General features: G+C 35.9%; 2 long non-coding RNA genes across 3 annotated transcripts in view; one reads left to right on the top strand and one right to left on the bottom strand.

Moving 5' to 3' along the window:
* The window catches only part of LOC118151652 (uncharacterized), a 213,194-nt gene that overhangs the window by 51,718 nt on the left and 138,178 nt on the right, over positions 1-23,298 (top strand). The gene's annotated exons all lie outside the window — the stretch shown is intronic.
* On the bottom strand, positions 1,483-23,295 carry LOC128932139 (uncharacterized). The gene is made up of 3 exons (XR_008481603.2): positions 23,198-23,295; positions 21,687-21,845; positions 1,483-4,740 (listed from the first exon to the last, which is right to left on the bottom strand). It is a non-coding gene; the product is annotated as an uncharacterized LOC128932139 (long non-coding RNA).

The following is a 23,298-nucleotide window of genomic DNA, read 5'->3' as shown; positions in this document are numbered from 1 at the left end:
CTTTAAATATTTGGTAGAATTCACCAGTAAAGCCATCAGGTCCAGGGCTTTACTTGTGGGAGATTTTTGGTTACTAATTCTATCTCCTTTCTAGTTGATAGTTATGACTATTCAGATTTTTTTATTTCTTATGATTAACTCCTGGTAGGTTTTGTGTTTCTAGGAAATTGTCCATTTTATCTAAGTTATCTAATTTATAGGCATGAAGTTGTTCATAATACTGTCTAAAAGTCCTTTTTATTACTATAGAATCACTAGTAATGTCTTCACTTTGTCTCAAATCTTAGGAGTTAGAGCATTTTCTCTTTTTTTCTTAGTCCATCTGGCTAAATGTTTTTTAATTTTGTTGATCTTTTCAAAAAACCAACGTTTGATTTTATTGATTATACATTATTTTTTTATTATCTATTTCACTGATCTCTGCTGTGATCCTTATTATCTCCTTCCTTCTACCTTTAGGATTAGTTTGTTCTTATTTTACTTCCGTAAGTTATAAAGTTGATTTGAAATCTTCTTGTTTTTTAACATAAGCATTTGTAGCTATACATTTCCTCCTTAGTGTATCCTTCACTGCATCTCATAAGTTTTGGTATCTGTGATTTCAGTTCCATTTGTCTCTAAGTATTTTGTAACTTTCCTCATGAATTCTTCCTGGATTCATTGGTTGTTTAAGACTGTATCATTTAATTTTCACAAGTTTTTGAAATTTCTAATTTTTTTTTCTGTTATTGATTTCCAACTTTATACTGCTGGAGTCAGAGAAGATAATTGTATATTCATCTTTTTAAATTTATTGAGAAAATTTCTGGCCTAATATATGATTTATACAGGCAAATATACTATGTGCACTTGAGAAGAATATTGTTGTTGAGTAGAGTGTTCTGCACATAATTTTAGATCTAGTTGACTTATTGTGTTCTTTAAATTCTCTATTCCTTCTGTCTGATTATTTATTCATTATTGAGAGGAGGATATTGAAATTTTAATAAGTCTATTTTGTCTGATATGAGCATAGCCACTACTCCTATCTCTTAGTTACTTTCTCTATACAGTATATTTTTCCATCCTTTCACTTTCAATCTGTGTATGCCTTTGGATCTTAATTGATTTTCTTTTGGATATCATATAGTTGGATAATATGTTTTTATTCATTCTGCCAATCTGCCTTTTGATTAGAGTTAAATCCATTTATACTTCAATTGATATCTGGTAAAAAGAGGATCTCTTTCATTTTGTTGTTTGCTTGCTACATGCCTTATAGCCTTTTGTCTGTCACTTCTCAACTTAATGTCTTATTTTGTGTTTAATTTTTTTTATAATAAAATGTTGAAATTCCTTTTGTGGATATTTTATTGGTATTGTTGTTTGTGGTTACCTTGGAGATTACATTAAACATCCTAAAGCTATAGCATTCTAATCTGATTTTATACCAGCTTAACCTCAATAACATATGATGATTCTTTAATAGCTCCATTTAGCCATTTTAGTAGTATGCACAAAATTATATGTGCATACATGTAATCATAAAATTATATGTGCATATATCATGTGCCACAAAATATAAACTAATAATACTTTTAAATGTACTAATTTCTTCAACCATGTGTAAAACAAGATGTGCAGTTACAATAAAAGGTCATAATACTACTTGCTCTTAGACTAATAATTTTTTAAACATATTAGCCTCTTAAATCATATAAAAAAGTGAAGTTTTAAGTCATATTAAGATAATATTAGCTTTTATAATTGTCCTTGTATTTATTTTTATTGATATCTTATTTCTTCATATGGCTTTGAATCACTGTCTTGATTTTTTTCATTTTACCCTACAGAACTCCTTTGAGTATTTCTTGCAAGGCAGGTTTAATGGTAATGAACTCCCTTAGCTTTGTATATCTAGGAATGCCTTAATTTTCTTCTCACTTTTAAAAACAGTTTTGTTGGATGTTGCTGAATTCTTGGTTGATTTTTGTTGTTGCTTATGTTTTGTTTTGCTTTTAGGACTTTAAATATATTGGCTGACTGCCTTCTGGTCTCAAAAATTTCAGATAAGAAATTTGATAATAATATTATTGAGGGTCCCTTGTATGTGAAGAGTTGTTTCTCTCTTGTCACTTTCAAGATGCTCTCTTTGTCTTTGGATTTTGGAAGCTTAATTATATTGTGTCTCAGTGTGAGTATCTTTGAGTTCATCTTACTTGGATATTGTTGAGATTGTTGGATGTTTATATTGATGTATTTTATCAAATTTGATATATTTTCAGTCATAATTTCTGAAAATATTTTCTTCTCTTTTCTCTTTCTCATTTCTTTCTGGGACTCCCACAATGCATATGTTAGTCTACTTCATCGTGTCCCACAGGCTCTTAAGGTTCTGTTCACGTCAATCTTTTTCTTTCTGTTCCTCATACCTGTTAATTTCTATTGTCTTATCTTATTGATTTGTTGATTCTTTCTTCTGCTTACTCTAATCTGCCTTTGAATCTGTCTAATAAGTCTTTCATTTCAGTTATGGTGCTTTTTACCTCCAGAACTTCTTTTTGGTTTCTTTTTAGGTTTAATCTTTATTGCTTTTTCTATTTTGTTCATACAACATTTTCGTGATATCCTACATATTTTCCTATAGTTTTTTGAGTACCTTTAATCTAGCAGAACTGCTACAGGTCTTTTTTTTTTTTTTGAGACGGAGTTTCGCTCTTGTTACCCAGGCTGGAGTGCAATGGCGCGACCTCGGCTCACCGCAACCTCCGCCTCCTGGGTTCAGGCAATTCTCCTGCTTCAGCCTCCTGAGTAGCTCGGATTGCAGGCATGCACCACTGTGCCCAGCTAATTTTTTTGTATTTTTAGTAGAGACGGGGTTTCACCATGTCGATCAGGATGGTCTCAATCTCTCGACCTCGTGATCCACCTACCTCAGCCTCCCAAAGTGGATTACAGGTGTGAGCCACCGTGCCCGGCCTACAGGTCTTTTTTATGGACAGTTCCTGTTTATTTATTTTTTGTCCCTTTGAATGAGCTATACTTGCCTATTTGTGTGCTTCTAATTGTTTTTGTTGAGAACTGGACATTAGAATCTAATAATGTAGTAACTCTCCAAGTCAGATTCTCCTTACCCAGAGTTTGATTTTTTTTATTGGTTTTATTGTTGTAGTCTGCCTCTGTGGCAAAGATTAGTCTAAGGTATAAACCTAAGGTTTTGTCAGCTCTTTTCTGATCCTGTGCCTTTCCCTAGTCATGCATGATCATTTTCTAATTTTCCCCGTATATGTAGTTGCTTTTCAATGTCCTGCGATTCAGTGTCTGGCTTCCAAATGAGAAAAAGAAAAATAAAGCAGGGAACCAAAAGAGGAGCACTTATCCTTTAAATTCTTTGGAGTCACTTCAGCCAAAAAGAGTGAGAATTGCAGTAAGAGATTGTGGGGGTGGTAAAACAATGTAGACCCCTCCCTTTCGTCTGTACTTCTGTGATCAAAAGAAGTAGTCAGCAATGAGAGCACAAATCCTTACTAGTTGAAGGATAGAATTTTTTGCCCACCCTGGCTTCCTTAAGATGTATGCACATTGCTCCAGGATCATATGCACAGTTGCCTGTTACAGGGCTGGTGGTGAGAGTGGGTAGGTGCTGTGCTAAAAGCTGAATTAATCTGTAACTAAGCAGCCGATTACCCAAGCTTTCCCCTAAAAGCACGACTCCATAATTCCAAAATAATTACATTAACAGATTCTGCCAGTGCAATTGTTGTCTATGTGTGGACACAGATTCCTGGTGTTTCCTATTCCACCATTGTCCCAGAATCCTCTCCAGAGTGGCTACTTTTGGGAAAATCTTAGCTTCATTTTTAAATGATCATTCTTATAAGAAAGAAACATGCAGAACTTTAGCTTTAAAAAGTGAATGTATATTGTAGAGAAACAGACATATTGGGCAAACTACTTCTGTTGACGAGACCGTTTAAGGGTGGTCTCTCTTGGATAATTAGACTTGCTTCCTGCTCAACCCCACAATTTGCTGCTGTATCCTCTAATCCATCACATGTTGTGGTTCCCCCTTGAAGAGCTAGAGCAAGCCTATCATGTTATATCTGAGTGTATTCTGAAGCATTGGTGCTCAAGTTCTATTTCTCAGCATTTGAGAGTTCCATAGGAGTGATCTAGGGGGATGTGATTAGTAAGAAAGTGGCCAAGAAGTCAGAACTACCCCTCTTTTTACTTCAATAAGAGTAACTAAACTAGTATCTGTTTAAATAACAGGATTTCATATTAGATTTCATTTGAAAAGGAGGCATTCTTGGCTTAATAACATCTGAGAAGTTAAGTGGAAAATGCTTTATCCAGTAAATATTTGTTCTGGAGAAGGTGGGAAAATTACCACAATAAAATCTGAAGCTAGTAACAACATTCACCATCTGTCCTCCTCTGTCATTTCTAACTAAAGGAACTCAAATACTAACCCCTGAAGAAACCACCTGTGATCATTCCAACACATAAGAATTTTTCTTGCTTCTTTTTCTGATTTCTGATGGAGACATCATTACATTGGACAAGCTAGGTTGATGGCTATAACAAGCAACTCCAAGTCTCAGTGGCTTATCACATTATAAAGATGATTTCTTTTTTAGGCAAGTTTCAGAGCCAATATTCTTGGCCTGGTGGCTCTGTTGGCTGCTCTTCTCAATGAGGAACTTGGATCCTTCCATCTAGGCATCCTGTAGGCCCACTCAGAGGCCTCTGATGGAGACTCTGCAGTCAATAGAACAAGAAGTGATAGTGTGAAGATTTCACTGGGCATTTGAAGAGCCAGGCTTAGAATTGACATATTTGACTTTATTCCACATCCTATTGGTCATCATTAGACATATTGGCTCATGCAGATACAAAGAGAAATAGGAAATGTAGAATTCTTTGGTGACCAAAAGGAAAATAAAATTATTTTTTGAACACCTATAATGATCTTTTCCAATGCCATTAACTCACCCTTGTCCGCATACTGCCTTGGGGTACAATTTCCTGTGTGTTCACCTTAAATCTTCAACTAGATTGCAAACTCCTAAAGGTAGGAGTTATGCTTTATATGGTACTACTTGGAATCCTTAAATTACCCAGATGGTCTAAACTACTATAAAAACAAACTCAATGATAATTTAATACCTTAAAGAATATACACTTTTTTGGCCTCAAAATAGCCTTGGGAAGGTGTTACAGTTCAGCAGCAGCTCTCATCACTAGGCCATATTTCTGGGATATAGACTAATGCAACTTTATTATCGTTAGGGTTACTTTGGGTATGGCCATTCCAGCCAGCAGAAAGAATGAAACAGTATAGAGAATATGTGTGCAAGTTTCAATGGATCAAGCCGGGAAGAAGCACATACCATTTTCATTCACATTCCACTGGTAAGAACTCAGTAACATGACCATACCATACTATAAGAGGTAGGAGGATTAGAAATGTAATTTTTAGCTGGATAGCTAACTCTAGTTACAACTAAGTTGCTATGGAAGAAAAGGATAATGAATGTTGGTGAAAAATGTCAACTTTCCCCACAGAGGATGAGGGAAATTTTGTTCAATTCTAACAATTCTTCAAATAGGTATTTTCATTCCCTCTTTCTGAGGTTAGAACTGAGATTGAGAGGTGTACTAATAGGTTCAATGAGACACAACTAATAGGTAGTAACGCAGGGAGTTGCAGCCAGTTCTTCTTGCTCAAATTCCCTTCTTATATTCTATACTACCCTGTGTCTTGCCTATGAAAGTGATCCCTTACAATTTGATCTCATTTTCTGTCTTAATTCTTCTTAACCCTCTTCTTTCTACTTCCCTTGTCGTTTTCAAGTGTAATGATACACAAAAAGCGATTCCTGTTGGCCATTCAACAGTGTGCTCCGAAGTACGTGGTTCTGGGAAGGCAGAAATGTAAATTACACCAGACTCTTCCTTCAACTTTGACACGTTCTATTTTTATTTTGTCATAGTCAATTGGCTATAACACGTTTCTCATTATGGTTGTCTAGAATGGTGAACATATATCTACTAAATACTGATTTCTCTAGAATAAGCGGTGGAAGGACAGAATATTCAGTTCTTGCCCACACTGAGAAATGTGAAATTCACAGTTGACAGTGGATATTTAGGGAATGCTAAGGAAGGAACACCAAGGAAGCATATTCTTGATTATGCTGTTTTTCTTTGCTGGTATTTTGTTGTTGTTTGTTTGTTTGTTTGTTTTAAATTCTCTTAGTGAGAGGGTTTTTTTTTTCCTTTGGGTCTCATTCTGCTGCTATGGAAAGTTCTGTCGTAAGTCATAACACAATACAACAGGGGGATAGGGATTAATTAAGCAATGTTGGGCTTAGTTTGTAAGCCCAGCATTCCAATCTTTCAAAGATGTGGTATTTTATAGATGGACCTAATAAGAAAGCAAAGAGGGACAAGAGAAACTCTCTCAATCTCTCCCTCTCTCTTTGACGAGCATATGCAGCTACACACACTCATTCACACAAACATACTTTTCAAGTCACTGTATTTAGGAGTCTAAATACACATAAAAATAGCCTTGATTCAGAGATAATTCTGTCATTTACTAGCTGTGATTGATTCACTCAACTTTTCTAAGCCTCAGTGTTCTCATTCATAAAGGGGGATACCATTTGCACTTATTTCAGAGTAGTTTTATAATGTTTTAATCATACATGTAAATTGCTTATTACATTTTAACTGTATTATTTTTGTTCCTTAAGTCCAAAATGTCTAAAATCTTCTCAAACCTATACCATTTCAGACTACTGAAAAGCTGCATGGGCTGTTTTTTTTTTTTTTTTTAAATACAAAACTATTAGTTTTGCATACTTGTTTTTAACATTATAATTTTAGGGTCTCCATATTCTTTTATTCAAGCCACATTTAGCCTGAATTCATCAGAATATAACTAAAACAATTGTCCATTTATTGTTCCAATAGTTGGCCAATTAGATACTATTGCATATATAACTATCTGGTAATGCAGTGGTTTTATGAAATTCCACAATCTTGAAATAAAATTTCCAATGTTTTGATTCTGAGTGGAATAAGAAGACGGGCCCATGGGCTTCTCATGGAGGAGGTCTTTGTTGGAACCCAGATACCACCACCATTAATTAGGCAGAATGAAGAAGAAAGATGCCAAAACCCCCAGATAATCTTAGAAATTTCCCATATGTAAGTTCTTATGTCTGTTGGAAATAATAGAGATTTATTCTGTTTGAGATCAAATTTCCACTAATGCAATGTTGTACACTGTTGGAGAAGATTAGTAGGCTTCACAATTCATAGCAATGTTCTTTCTTTCCAGAAGGCTGAAGGGTGTTGACAATGGAAAGTTTTTTAGAGTGACTAATGCTCTTCGTGAATAAACTAGATCCTTAAGTCTTCCTCTAAAGGCTGGAAATCTTTACCAAAACCTCTCTTAGGAACACGGATGTAAGTTTTTCTTAAGGTCCTCACAAAAAACCTAGATTTTCAAGTTAGATCTGAGATCCACTTTCAACTAAAGTACATTGGGACCCTTCTATCTGCTGAGTCTTTTCTTAGGAGCTTTTAGATCCTTCATGTTGTTGTCTTCACTGATTATATGTTCTAATCAGATGGCTCTACTGATGTATCATTTACTTTGCAAATTGAAACATACCACTCTTTTCCTTTGATTACCTGTTGTAAACCATCCTTTATGTACATTAGAAAAATCACAAATTATTTTGTCGATCCAGACCTCATAAAGGAAAGATCGACTTGTTGATGTTTGAAGACCATTTCAAGCAGCACAGTTCACTGGTTTGCTGTAAACTTCAGGCTGCTTCAGGGCTTGCAGTGCTAAAGTTCTTAGGTTTGACTTTCAAGGGAGCTGATACCCCAAGACTAGAAGCATTTGTGAAACAGAAGGAATGAACAATAAAGCAGAATATAAACTTGGCTTAGTTTTTCTTTCTGCATCATTTGAAATATATCTTTAGCTACGTAAAAGGGAAAAAATTAAAGACAGACAAGGATCCAACCTCTTATGTTATTTCAGTGGAGAGGAAAGTGTGGAGACTTTACTGCTCTACCAGTTTAGCAGAAATACTGGAAGTCTGTCGATCAACTGGAGGATTCTTTCTTGTCGTGGCTTGTTTTGGAGCTGGTACAAAAGTTGATAGTCTTAGCCCTGTTTAATTTATGTAGCTTCAGAAAGAAAGGTTGTCAGGGCCCACATGATGAAGAAAGAGGAAGAAAAGCAAATGAGACGGGGACAGGTCTAAACCTCCTCCAGCGGCATTGTCATCCTGCTTATCAGGTAAGAAGAAAAACAGATTAAAGCAAGTTCTTTGTTTCCAAATTCCAGGCTTGCAAAGGATGTATTATGATATTCATTTCAAAATATGGTTACATCTTGAAAGCATTTTTGTTAGAAAGGCATATTATCTTTAACAATGAAGCAAGGAAAAAAGCTTGGTACATTACTGTAGACTCTTAAAATACCTTAGCAGATCTTACTTTATATATATCTTTTTACATTAGCATTCAAAAATCCTTGGCAAGAACAATAGGAATGGTTCAAAGTTCAGTTCATAATCATAAACAGACTTCTCCTCCATTTCCCCATCACGGTTTTAGTTTTTATGAGTGTATTTGGAGGGGGTGGAGAGAAGAGAAAGGGGTCACATTTAAAGATTTCCCCCGTCTCTTCCCCAGGATGAGCTCTAATTTTATAATAGGATAGTTTTATTCAGAGTTAACTACTTTGGTTTTGGTTCTGAATGATAATCATAGAAAATATAAAGTAACATTTTAAAAGCTCAGACTGTGAAAGAAAGGAATAGTACAGCTTAGTAAAAGCATATGTTGCTAGTGGGACCTCACAACCACATTCAAATTACGTTCTTGCCAAATCACGTTATGTTTCTAAAGCTCCTTATTTAAATTTCCCAAGTGAGGTTCATATGGCATGTTCTGTGTTTTTGCTATATACTATTGAAGGGAGGTCCTTAGAAATCTTTCCCCTTAAGAACCAACTTTTTCTTTTCTAACTAAAGGTCCTAATTAAACCTAGTTTACATTTATGGGATACAGGACTCCATGCCACCGACAACAACAGAAAAAAAAACACATCTGCTCCTGGCACTGTTGGGATTGTAATAATGGCCCGTGGAGCAGTGGAGCAGCAGTGCCTACAGTCAGCGCCTGCCAACATTTGCTGTGGCTATATATGGAGGAGTTAGGTTCCATCAAGATCAGCATTTGCAGGACCTCGAAATGCCATTTAATCAAGTCCCAGTCTCAAAGAAAGAATGCATTAAAATCACTCCAGGGCTATATGTATTCTTTTCTTTAAAAGATTAAAAATACGAAGTCATTGCGTTTCAGTGCTTTACAAAATCTGGAGTAAGGAATTCATCGTGAAGTTGAATGTCTCCAGTTTATGTATATGTTTGCTCTCACATTTCAAGACAGTTTCTCTGTAGCCTTCTGTTCTGTTCGGAAAGACTGATTCTTTTTGGTCTCTTTTAGGCTTAGCTTAATCATTATTTATGATTGCAACAGATCTCCTTTGGTACTTCTGAGTTATTTACAACTTAATTATGTCTATCACTACAATGAATAAAATAATTTTTCTCCTCTCCTCCCTATCATCTTAATACTGTTTACCCATCTGAGCATAAAAGCAAACCACACAGAATATTTGGCTTGAATTAAGCTTGGAACTATTATGACATAGAGGTCTTTCTGAATCACTTTCTGATATACAGAACATAGCCAGAGAGAGAGAAGGGTCCATGTTATGGATGACACAAAATATACTATACTTAAATGTACCCCTACAGAATACATTATAGATACGGTTCTGTAAGCTCCTGACATTTATTTCTAATCTCCCACTTCATCTTCTTTATGCCTTATCCTGTGAACTTGGATTTAAAAAAAAAAAAAAAAAAAAAAAAAACCTTATACAGCGTAAAATAATAGTTTTGTTCTTTCATGGATAAGTCTCTCTTACTTGTTTAGCATCTGCTCATTTTCTAAGAGCTTTGCCTGGTTTGCATTTTCTGCTTGTGTCCACAGGGCTTTCTTATTTTGTTCCGATTTTATTTGAAATAGGTAGATATTTTTCCTCCAAACAATATAATGCTGTGGTTATGAGCACAAACTATTTAGACCACATCCTGGCTCTCTGATTTTAGGTAATTTACTTAGCTTTTCCATATCTCAGTTTCTTAATCTATAAAATGAGGACATAAATGATCCTTAATACCTAGGGTTGTTAAAAAGATTTAATGGATTATTATATTGCACTTACTACTGCTCATGGCCATAGAAGGCTCTCTATTTTAATATCACTGTTGTTATTCAACTGTATTACTCTGTAAAATGTCTGGCTTCTTTTACTATCTGCACAGCCTGACATTATCTGTCTGCCTCTAATGCAAGTGCTCTGTGTTCTGCCTTTTTGTTCTGGCCTAAAAAGAGTCCTGCCCATTTTACGGCAATGAAAGGGGATGTGTACTTGATTCCTTTCCTTGGGAAGAGTAATGTCCTGATTTGGGATGGACACATTTGAAGATGAACTCTTTCTTCCTAATGTCAAAAGATACCAAGGCTGTGTTTCTTCCTGTAAGTTACTAATAAACACTTTTCCCAGTAATTCTAGCCATACCACCTTCCTCTGAGGTGGGCTATACTTGAATAAAACAATTTGTATATGGACAAATATATTTTCTTTTGAATACTCAATTTATTGAGCATTTGCCCTGTAACTTCTCATTCTTCTATCTTTGTTATTTTGAGACTCAAGTGTAATATTTTTTGTGATGGAGTCTCTCTCTGTTGCCCTGGCTAGAGTGAAGTGGTATGATCTCTGCTCACTGCAGTCTTCACCTACCAGGTTCAAGGGGTTTTCCTGTTTCTGCCTCCCAAGTAGCTGGGATTACAAGCATGCACCTTCATGCTCAGCAATTTTTATATTTTCAGTAGAGATAGGGTTTCACCATGTTGGCCAGCCTGGTCCCAAACTCTAGACCTGAGATAATCTGCCCACCTCAGCCTCCCGAAGTGCTGAGATTAAAGGCATGAGCCACTGCACATGGCCTTTGTATCATTTTCAGTGTCCCAGAAAATATGAGGAGAATATCCTATCAGTTAAGTTGCTATTAAAAAATTTGAGATCAAGAGGCTGACTAGAGGTGCCCAGTGCTTAGCTCCTTCACAGAGAAGGAGCAAAACATAAATAATCACAGGTCTAGAGTATCTAAGCGAGAACATTAGAATACAGAAAAGAAGTGACAAAGACCCTCTGGGGCACAGAAACTTGAGATAGAAGCATACAAAGGGAAGTGAAGCAGCTGGCCAGGATTGGCTCCAAGTCAAGGGAGACTTCCCACTATGCGGGAAAGGTAAGCAGGAGATCCACAGAAGTCTGCAGTTCTACCACAGACATGTGCAATGGGATAGGAGGGTGCCTTGAGTCCACACAATTGCATTATTCCAGAGAGGAAGTTTATCCTGGGGCCCTTCTAACTTGCCCAGGTCCCAGGCTGTTATAGTACAGCACCATTGTGAAAGAAGAGCAACAACCAGACTACACTATGCTCTGAAACCCGTACTGCATTTCCACATACCTGAGGTTCTGCAAACATGCTCTCACATCTACCCAGAGAGCTGCAGTGTTATGAGACCAGCTGGACCTAGTGCTGCTGCATCCCTGGCATTTGAACCCTTGGAGTGCCCTACACCCTGGGAAACAGCAGTCAAGCACATCAGGAAAGCTGTCCCCAGGTTATAGGGAGCTGAAATGTACATTTTCCAGTCTGGCTGCCTGGGGCCATTGTCACCCACAATGACTCTGTCCCCTCTAGCACACTGATGGCCCACTAGTGGCCTCCACAAACAATCATGGCCTAGGTAATTGAGAAACTTGCAGGTATCACTAACATGGATTACAGCCAAAGAAATCACCCAGGGGCCCAAGGATTGGGTCATTGCTACTACTGCCCCCACAAATGCCCTGTATAGGTCTAGGTCCCTGAAAACCCGCCTGCCTACTTTGCCCACTGCTATGCATTCCAGCATCTAAACAGGCCACCTGGAGGCCCAAAGACTGATCTACCCAGATATGCCATCAATGGTGACCATGTATGCCCAGGGGCCTGAATATTGTTAAATGAACAAATATTTGCACTTCAGGAGTTTCAGAAGAAAAGATGAAACAAGACATAGAAAATGTGTTTAAAGAAATAACTAAAAAATTCCCAAGTTTGCGAAGAGATATAGATATCCACATAGATATCCAGATACAGAAAGCTCAAATATCCCCAAATAAATTTAACCCAGAAGGTCTTCTCTGAGGCATATTATAGTCAACCCATTAAAAGTAAAGGACACAGAGAGACTTCTAAGAACATCAAGAGAAAAACATCAACTTATATGAGGGAAATACCATCAAACTAACAGAAGATTTCTCAGTGAAAACCTTCTAGGACAGGACATATTGAAATAATATATTCACAGTCCTGAAAGAAAGAAAGAAAAAAGGCTGGGCATGGTGGCTCATGTCTGTAATACCAGTAATTTGGGAGACTGAGGTAGGCAGATTGTTTGAGCTCACAGGTTGAGACCAGCCTGGGAAACATGCAAACCCCTGTCTCTATAAAAAATACAAAAATCAGTTGGGCATGGTGAGGTGTGCCTTAGTTCTAGCTACTCAGGGAGGTGAGCTTGGAGGATCACTTGAGCCAAGGAGGTAGAGGTTGAAGTGACCTGAGATTGCACCGTTGCATTCCAGCCTGGGTGACAGAGCCAGACCCAGACCATGTCTCAAAAACAAACCACAAACAAAAATATCTGTCAACCAAGAATATTATACCTAACAAAACTATTATTTAGAAATTAAGGGGAATTAAAGTCTTTTTCAAACCAGCAAAAACAGAGAAAATTCATCACCCTAGACTGGCCCTACAAAAAATGCTTAAGGGAGTTCTACATTTGGAAGTAAAAGGATGATAGTTGCCATCATGAAATCACACAAAAGTAAAAGTATACTTCATTTTATTGTACTTCACAGATAATGCATTTTTTACAAATTGAAAGTTTATGGCAATCCTGCATTGAACAAGTCTATTGGTAACATTTTTCCAACAGTATGTGTTCACTTTGTATCTCTTGTCCATATTTTGGTAATTCTCACAATATTTCAAACTTCTATTATTTTTTCTGTTATGATAATATGAGATTAGTGATCTTTGATATAACGTTGTTACAGATGTGATAGGAATAGCAAGAGAAGTAGAAGTAGAGCATGAGGATGTGACTGAATTGTTGCAATATCATACAACTTGAATAGATAACAATTTACTTCTTGTGGATGAGCAGAAAGATTGATTCTTAATATGGAATCTACAATGGGTGAAAATGCTGTAAACACTTAAAATGACAATAGCAAATTTAGAATAGTACATAAACTTAGCTGACAGAGCAGAGGCACGATTTGCAAGGATTGACTTTAATTTTAAAGGCAGTTCTACTATGGGTAAAATGTTATCAAACAGCATCACATGCTACAAAGAAATCTTTTGTGAAAGGAGTGAATTGATGCAGCATACTTAATTTGTTTCTTATTTTCATAAATTGCCACAACAACTCCAATCTTTAGCAACCACCACCCTGATCAGTTAGCAGCCATCAACAATGAGGCAAGATCCTACAGCAAATAGATTACGACTCACTGAGGGGTCAGGTGATTGTTGGCATTTTTGAGTATTTTTATGTTATGAGTTCTTTTTGTATTTAATAAAAATTTCATAGTTTTCAAAAACATGTCTATTTTATTTATTTTGGCTATATGATATTTATTCTTTTTTTTAATTGTAGTTTAGGTTATGGGATACATGTGCAGATCATCAGGATTGTTGCATAGGTACATACATGGCAATGTGGTTTGCTGCCTCCTTCCCCCCGTCACCTATATCTGGCATTTCTCCCCATGTTATCCTTCCCCGACCTCCTTACCCCTGGCTGTTCCTCCCCTAGATGCCCCCCAACAGACCCCAATGTGTGATGCTCCCCTTCCTGTGTCCATGTGTTCTCATTGTTCAACACCCGCCTATGAATGAGAACATGTGGTGTTTGATTTTCTGTTCTTGTGTCAGTTTGCTGAGAATGATGGTTTCCATATTCATCCATGTCCCTACAAAGGACATGAACTCATTGTTTTTTATGGCTGCATAGTATTCCATAGTGTATATGTGCAACATTTTCCTTGTCCAGTCTATCATCAATGGGCATTTGGGTTAGTCCCAGGTCTTTGCTATTATAAATAGTGCCACAATGAACATACGTGTGCATATGTCTTTATAATACAATGATTTATAATCCTTTCGATATATACCCAGTAATGGGATTGCTGGGTCAAATGGAATTTCTCTTTCTAGGTCCTTGAGGGATCGTCACACTGTCTTCCACAATGGTTGAACTAATTTACACTCCCACCAACGGTGTAAAAGCACTCCTATTTCTCCACTTCCTATACAGCATCTGTTGTCTTCTGATTTTTTAGTGATAGCCATTCTAACTGGTATGAAATGGTATCTCAATGTGGTTTTGATTTGCATTTCTCTAGTGACCATTGATGATGAGCATTTTTTCATATGTTTGTTGGCCTCATATATGTTTTCTTTTGAAAAGTGTCTGTTCATGTCCTTCGCCCACTTTTGAATGTTTTTTTTTTTCTTGTAAATTTGTTTTAGTTCTTTGAAGTTTCTGGATATTAGCCCTTTGTCAGATGGGTAGATTGCAAACATTTTTTCCCCTTTTGTTGGTTGCTGGTTCACTCTAATGATTGTTTCTTTTGCTTTACAGAAGCTCTGGAGTTTAACTAGATCCCATTTGTCTATTTCGTTGAGCATTTTTTCATTAGAAAAAAATGCTATTGCACAGTTAATAGACTACAGGATAGGATAAACATAGCTATTATATAGAACTAAAAATCTCATATGACTCATTTTATTGTGACATTTCCTTTATTGCAATGGGCCAGAACCAAACCTGCATTATCTTCAAGGTATGCCTGCAAAAAGCTCATAGTTCGAGCAGATATGCAGATAAGACAGGGAAAGGAACTAAATGTTATTACTATAGAAAGATAGGAAGAAAGGAGCAAATAAACAAAAATATACAAAATAATTTAAAAAATTAACAAAATGACAGGAGTAAGTCCTTACCCATTAGTAACAACCTTGAATGTAAACAGTTTAAATTCCCAATTAAAAGGTATACTCTGGCTGAGTGAATTTAAAAACAAAACAAAACTACACTAACTGCTGCCTACAAGAAACACACTTCACCTATAAAGATACATATGGACTGAAAGTGAATGGATGGTAAAAGACGTTCCATGCTAATGGAAACCAAAGTGTGCAGGAGTAGCTATATTTACATCAGACATAACAGACTATAAGTTAAAAAAAAAGACACAAAAGGTCATTATACAATGATAAAGAAATCAATTCATCAATAAGATACAATACTTGTAAATATATGTGCACCTAACACAAGAGCACCCAGCAATATAACACCCATATTGTAAGCGCCAAAGAGAGAGACCCCAATGCAATAATTGGGAACTTAATCACCCCACGTTCAGGATTGGACAGATAATCTATACAAAAAATTTTATGAAGCAACATCAGACTTAAACTGCATGGCAGACCTAATACACATTTAAAGAAAATTCCATCCAGCAACTGCAGAATACACATTCTTATTAGCACAAGGAATGTTCTCCAGTATAAACCATATGTTAGGCCACAAAACAACTCTAAACAAATTCAAAAAAAATGAAATCATATCAAGTTTATTCTCAGACCACAATTTAATAAAACTAGAAGTCAATAACCAGAGAAACTTTGGGAAACCAAAAATACATGTAAATTAAATAGCAGGTTTCTGAATGACCAATGGGTCAATGAAAAAAATTGAGGAAATCAATTTTTTGAAACAATTTAAAATAGGAACACAACATACCAAAATCTATGTGATACAGCAAAAGCAGTGCCAAAGGGGAAGTTTATAATAGTAAACTCCTACATCAAAGAAGTAGAAGGATTTCAAATAACCTAATAATGCACCTCAAGAAACTAGAAAAGTAAGAAGGAGCCAAACCCAGAATTATTAGATGGAAAGAAATAATAAAGGTCAGAGCAATACTAAAACCGAAATACAGGCATACCTCAAAGATCTTGTGGTTTAGTTCCAGACCACCTTAATACAGTGAATATCACAATAAAGTGAGTCACCAATTTTTTGGCTCCAAGTGCATCTAAAAGTTATGTCTACACTACAGTAATCTATTAAACATGCAATAGGACTATGTCTAAAAGTGAATGTATTTCAATTAAAAAATACTTTATAGCTAAAAAGTGCTGACATGGAAACATGAAGTGAGCACACGCTATTGGAAATATGGCACCAATAGACTTGCTTTATGCAGGGTTGTCACAAACCTTCAGTTTGCAAAAAAATATCTGTGAGGTGCAATAAACCAAAATACCATAAAGTGAGGTATGCCTATAGGGTAAGAGAAAATAATAGATTAGAAAAATGGAAACTTGGTTTTTTGAAACAATGATCAAAATTGGCAAACTATTCATTAGATTAAGAAAAAGAAAATACACAAAGAAAATTGTGAACAAAAAAGGAGACATGACATCTGATACCAAAAAAATCCGAAGACTCATTACAGACTATTATGTACAACCATATGCCAACAACCTGAAAAACCCAGAGGAAATGGATAAATTCCTGGACACATATAACCTACCAAGACTAAACCAGAAAGCAATAGAAGATCTGAACAGGTCAATGAGTAACAAGATTGAATCAATAATAAAAAGTCTCCCAACAAGGAAAAGGCCAGGATGAGATGACTTTCAAGTTGAAGCGTACCAAACTTTTAAAGAACTACACCAATTCTTCTCAAACTGTTTTATAAAATTGAAGAGGTGGGAATTCTTTCTAACTCATTCTACAAGGCTAGAATTACCTTGATACCAAAACCAGATAAAGACACAACAAAGAAAAGGGCAGGCCCATATTTCTTATGAACATACAGAATGGTTTACATGTTTGTCTCCTAAAAACTGACGTTGAAGCTTTTTTTTTTTTTTTTTTTTTTTTTTTTTTTTTTTTGAGACAGGGTCTCGCTCTGTCACCCAGGCTGGAGTGCAGGTGCAGTGGTATGATTATGACTTACTGAAGCCTCAACCTCCAGGGCTCAAGGAATCCTCCCACCTCAGCCTCCCAAGTAGCTGAGACTTCAAGTGCATGACACCATGCTTGGCTAATTTTTTTAAATTTTTTTATTTTTTGTAGAGACAGAGTTTTTCCATGTTGTCCACACTGGCTTCAAACTCCTGGGCTCAAACTATCCATCTGCTTTAGCCTCCAAAAATACTGGGATTGCAGGTGTGAGTCACTGCACCCCATCTGTTGTTGAAACTTAATCTCCAATGTGGCAGTATTGATAGATGGCACCTTTAAGAGGTGATTGGGTCATGAGAATTCTGCACTCATGAATCAGTTAATTAATTCATGAGTCAGTTGGTTAATAGATTAATGGGTTATCAAAGGAGAGGAACTGATGACTTTGTAAAAAGAGGAAGAGAGACCTGAGCTAGCACACACAGCTCCCTTGGCCATTTAATATACTGTTCCTCCTTGGAACTATGAAGAGAGCTCCTGTCAGCAAGAAGCCTCTCAACAGATATAGCCCCTTGAACCTTGGACTTCTCAACCTCCATAAGTGTAAGGCATAAATATTTTCTCTGTAAATTACCCAGTTTCAGGTATTCTGTTAAAAGCAACAGAAAACAGACTAAAAGGACATAAATTCAAAAATCCTCAACAAAATATCAGCAAATCTAATCCATAGCACATCAAAAAGCTAATACACCTTATTCTAAGGATGCAAGAAGATTCAACATATGACATATCACATCAATAGAATAAATAGACCAAAACCATATGATCATCTTAATAGATTCAGAAAAAGAATTTGATAAAATTCAACATCCATTTATGATGAAAACTCTCAATAAATTAGTTATAGAAGAAACATAACATAATAAAGGCCCTATATGACAAACCTAGAGCTAACATCATATTGAATAGGAAAAAGCTGAAAGCTTTTCCTCTAAGAACTAGAATAAGACAAAGATGTTCACTTTCATGACTCTTACTCAGCATAGTACTGAACATCTTAGCCAAAGAAATTAGGCAAGAGAAAGAAATGGTTTCCAAATTAGAAAAGAGAATGTCAAGTTGTCCTGCTTTATAGATGACATTATCTTATATATGGACAATCCCAAAATCTTCATCAAAAACTCTTAGGACTAGGAAACATATTCATGAAAATTGTGGGATAAAAAAGTCAACATATACAAATCAGTAGTGTTTTTATAAACCAACAGCAAACCAACTGAAAAAGAAATAAAGAAATGAATTCCACTATAATAGTTACAAAAAATAACTGGGAATAAATTTAACCAGTGGGGTGAAATATCTACAATGAAAGTACCAACCACTGATGAAAAAGTTGAAGAGAACATAAAAAAGAATTAATATTATTAAAATCATTATACTACCCAAAGAAATATATAGGTTCAATGTAATCTTTATCAAAATATTTAGGATATTTCTTAGAGGAATAGAAAAAAAATCCTAAAATTTGCATGGAACCAAAAGAGACACTGAGCTAAAAGAACAAAGCTGGAGGCATCACATCATCTGACTTTAAAATATACTACAAAGCTATAGTAACCAAAATAGCCTGGTATTGGTATAAAAACAGACACATAAACCAAAGGAACAGAATACAGAACCCAGAGATAAGTTTGCATATTTACAGCTAACTTGGTTTTTGACAAAGATGCCAAGAACATGCATTAAGAAAAGAATAACTTCAATAAATGGTACCAGGAAAACTGGATATCCATATGCAGAAGAATGAAACTAGACCCCTGTCTTTCAACCTATAAAAAAATCAACTCAAAGACTGAAATGCAAGACTCAGAGCTATAAAACTACTAGAAAAAAATAGGGAAAACACATTAGGACATTGTTCTAGGCAAAGATTTCATGGGCAAGACCAGAAGAATAGGTAACAAAATCAAAACTAGACAAATGGGACTATATAAAACTAAAAAGTTTCTGCATGGCAGAGAAAGCAAGAGAATAAAAAGACAACCTTTAGAATGAGAGAAAATATTTCTAAGTTATTTGTCCAAGGCATTAATATTCATAATATACAAGAAACTCGACAGCAGACAAGAAACAAATAATCTGATTTAAAAAAGGACATTTCTCAAAAGAAGATATACAAACCACCAAGAAGTATAGAAGACATGCCCAACATCACTAATCATCAGGAAAATGCAAATCAAAACCGCAATGATCCATCATCTTACCCCAGTTAGAATGGCTACTATTTAAAAAAGTACAAATGCTGAAAAGGATGCAGAGAAAAGGAATTTTTATATGCTGTTGGTGTGAATGTAAATTAGTACAGCTATTATGGAAAACAGTTTGGAAGTTTCTCAAAAAAACTAAAAATAACACTACCATATGATCTAGCTATCTCACTACTGGGTATTTATCCAAAGAAAAGGAAATCAGTATATTGAAGAGATGTCTGTGCCTCCATGTTTATTGCAGCACTATTCATAATAACCAAGATATAGAATCAACCTAAGTGAGTAAAGACAATGTGCCATATACATACATACATTACACACACACACACACACACACACACACACACACACACTACTTAGCCATAAGAATAAAATCCTGTCATTTGGAACAACATAGATGAGTCAGGAGGACATCATGTTAAGTGAAATAAGTCGAGTCCAAAAAGATGAAAACTGCATGTTCTCTCTCAGGAGGGAGCTAAAAAGCATTGAGCTCAGAAGTAGAGAGGAAAATAGTAAAATCGTGGTTATTAGAGTCTGGAGAGGGCAGAAGGGGAGGGGAGGATAATGAGGAGTTGGTTAATAGATACAAAATTATAGCTAGATGAAAGGAATAAGTTCTCGTGTTCTATAGCAATGTAAGGTGAATTTAGTAATAATTTATTGTATATTTTCAAACAGCTAGAAGAAAAGATTTTAAAGTTCCCAATACAAAGACATGATAAATGTTTGAGGTGATAGATATGCTAATTATGCTGATTCGATCATAATACATTTTATACATGTATTGCAATTTTACTCTGTATTCCAGAAAAATGTGTACTTACTACATCAGCTAAAAGGAAAAGAAAAAAAAAAACTGAAAAATATCAAGCCAAGGACCAGCCCTTGTAGAACTAATAACTGCTTAACAATGACCTCTTATAAATAACGTACATTCTAAGCAGTAGAATATGTAGGTATAATTAGTATATAATCTAAGTGAAATATTTCTAAATATTGGTAGATTGTCAAGAATCTTAAAATTGTTATTTACCACAGAGAGTGTACCCAATCGTCTTTTATTTTGCTTTCCTAGAAGACTGATCAGATTGTAATAGAAGAGAAATAGATTCCTCAGAAAGAAATAATTAGAAAATATAGAATCATTTTTTTCACAAAATAATATATATTCTGTCTAGTATTTTATGATCTTTTAGCTGCTTACAAATTAATTTCTCGATGTTATGTTTGAATAGAGTGACGGTAGGTGTCAAAGACTAAGAGAACAGGATCTGGAATCAGACTGCCTGGGTATACGTCCTGCCTCTTCTATTATCAACATAGATTGTTTGTGCAGATTACTTAACTCTCTAAGCCTCCATTTCTTCATCTGTAAAACAGAGAGAATAGTACCCACCTCACAGGGCTGCCATGAAAATTAAATGAAATAATACATGTAATTGTTCTTGCTATATAGATGCAATGAAGAAGTAACAGGTTTTAGTAAACATGAACAACATTGTCGTCCTTTGTCTTTGAACCCTTAATTTGCCTGTTAGTCTTGAAAGTAGTGTCTGTTGGTTTGGGTTCTTTCAATAATGTGTGGCAATGAAGATTGAAACATGGCAAAATTTTTTGTTTTCTCTCCCTTACTCTTGTTTCTTCTGTTACTAGGCATCACAATGTAAATAACATTTTCGTATGTGGTCTTTTCAGTGTCCCCAGTTGAGAAATCTTTTTATAAAATATATATTTTAAATATCTATTTTCTTTCAGGCACACTTAAAGAATTCTGAATTTTTCTTGAGAGCAATATGTATGCTCAGTCACAACTGGTAGTCCAAATTCAGAAGCAGGCAACATTCGGCTCCCTGTTATGCAAACTTTAAGACACTCTAAGACTAGACATTTGGCAAGACCATAATTTGAGTACAGAACATGGCAATGTGGCATATTAGAAGAGTGAACATATAACTGTCATCCAAACTGGGATGCCTGAAAGGGTGAATGAAACCAGCACTAATCAATCATAGTTATGTTGGGACAACAGGTGTATACTGGGGCTGTTCTGAGCAAACATGGGAAAATAGTCACCCTATGAATTTATGGTTTGGGTATCTAATTTTGTATAATAAATTACCCCCAAATCTAGTACCAAGAAGCAATAACCATTTTACTATACATACAAGTTTGTGGGTCAGTAATTAAGGAATGGTACAGTTGGCCACTCACCTCTGCTCCAGTGATTGGATCTTGGCTGGCATGGCTAGAATGGCTGGAATTGCTGGGACTACTCAACCGGGCCCCTATGTCTGAGACCTCAGTTCTTGTTGTTGGCTGGGTTCCTTAGTTATTCTCCATGTGCCATTTGCTATGGCTGGAATGGCGGAGCTGTTGAGATCCAAATATGAAAAGGGGTAAGGAAAATGAGGAAAGCACAGGGATCCTGGGGGGTTGGTGAAACAGGTCTAAACACAGCAGGAAATACCTGACACAATGTTTTCCTTAAGTGTACAACACATGTCTGGTGATTTTTAAGTGGACTTAACATTGAATAATTCAGTTATGAAATCACATGTTTGAAAAATATTTTTTCACTTTCAATCCTTTTGATGATTCATGAGAATGAAGAAAATCTCACTTGCTCTGACATCAATGTAGCCCTCAATGACATCTCTCCTTAGCAAGGAGAGTATATCTCAAGCCCAAAGACTTCAAGTGGCAGCACCATGTAGCAACAAAGAATGAATAACACAGTTTTGCATTCATTGTAATATTCTTCTACTATTACCTTCTAATTAGGACAAATGATGCATTTTAAAAAAATTTTATGGTTGTGATATAAAGCTTTCTTTTAAAACATATAGTGGTGATAACTACACAATAGAGTGAATATTCTAAAAACCACTGAAGTGTTAAAATACAAAAGGATGTCATGTGGTGTTTTGATGGGGAAGAGAGCTGGAGAGATTTGGAGGATACTGAGCTAGAGTTGCTTGCTGCCTGCACACACAAAGACTCACAACTGCCACAGGACAGAGACTGCTAACTCCAAGAGGATGTCTACAGAACGAGGCCTTAAAAATGCAGAGAGGAGGATGGAGAAGATAATATATCTGCCAATCCAAGGTCAACGAATACTGAAAAAGAGTAAGAGTCAATTTTGCCCTCTCCTCCTTCAAGTCTGATGCCAGTAACCTGGACTGTAGTGGTTAAATCAGTATGTTTCAATGGAGTAGAAAATAAACTTTATATTGGCTTATAACTAAAAACCAAAAATGGACAATTGCAACTTTCATAACCAAAAGCACCTGAAAGAGTTTGAAATCTGCCCAAGACAGGATTCAGTACTTTTTCCAGGGGTTAGAGAGATTTGACATAGTACCAGGGGCAGTGATTCAAGAAAAATAAAACTATAACATGTTTTTACTCCTCCAAGCTGAGACAATTCAATAAACTACTCAGCTATCATCAAAAAAACAAATGGAGCCAAATACACACCAGTAAAAATAGGGGTCGAATATAAAAAATATTAAATAACACTAAACCTGTAGTATAAGATGTTAAAAATCATACAAGTGGTTCAAGGATAATTAAAATTTGGGAAATGCCCAACATGCAAATGATGATAAAATATCCTTCATGATTCCTTAAGGGGTGCCAGTTGAGTTGTTTTTCCTGACAAAAGCATTCAAGGTTCTATTGAAAGCTAAAGAAATCAGGTCAGGTGCAGTGGCTCATACCTGTAATCCCAGCACTTTGAGGGACAGAGGCGGGTGGATCACCTGGAATCAGAAGTTCAAGATCAGCCTGCCCAATGTGGCAAAACCTCGTCTCTACTAAA

Source organism: Callithrix jacchus, chromosome 1, assembly GCF_049354715.1.
Source record: "Callithrix jacchus isolate 240 chromosome 1, calJac240_pri, whole genome shotgun sequence".
Classification (NCBI taxonomy): Eukaryota; Metazoa; Chordata; class Mammalia; order Primates; family Cebidae; genus Callithrix; species Callithrix jacchus.
The sequence above is the reverse complement of the archived record's forward strand: the minus strand, read 5'-3'. Positions and strand labels throughout refer to the sequence as shown.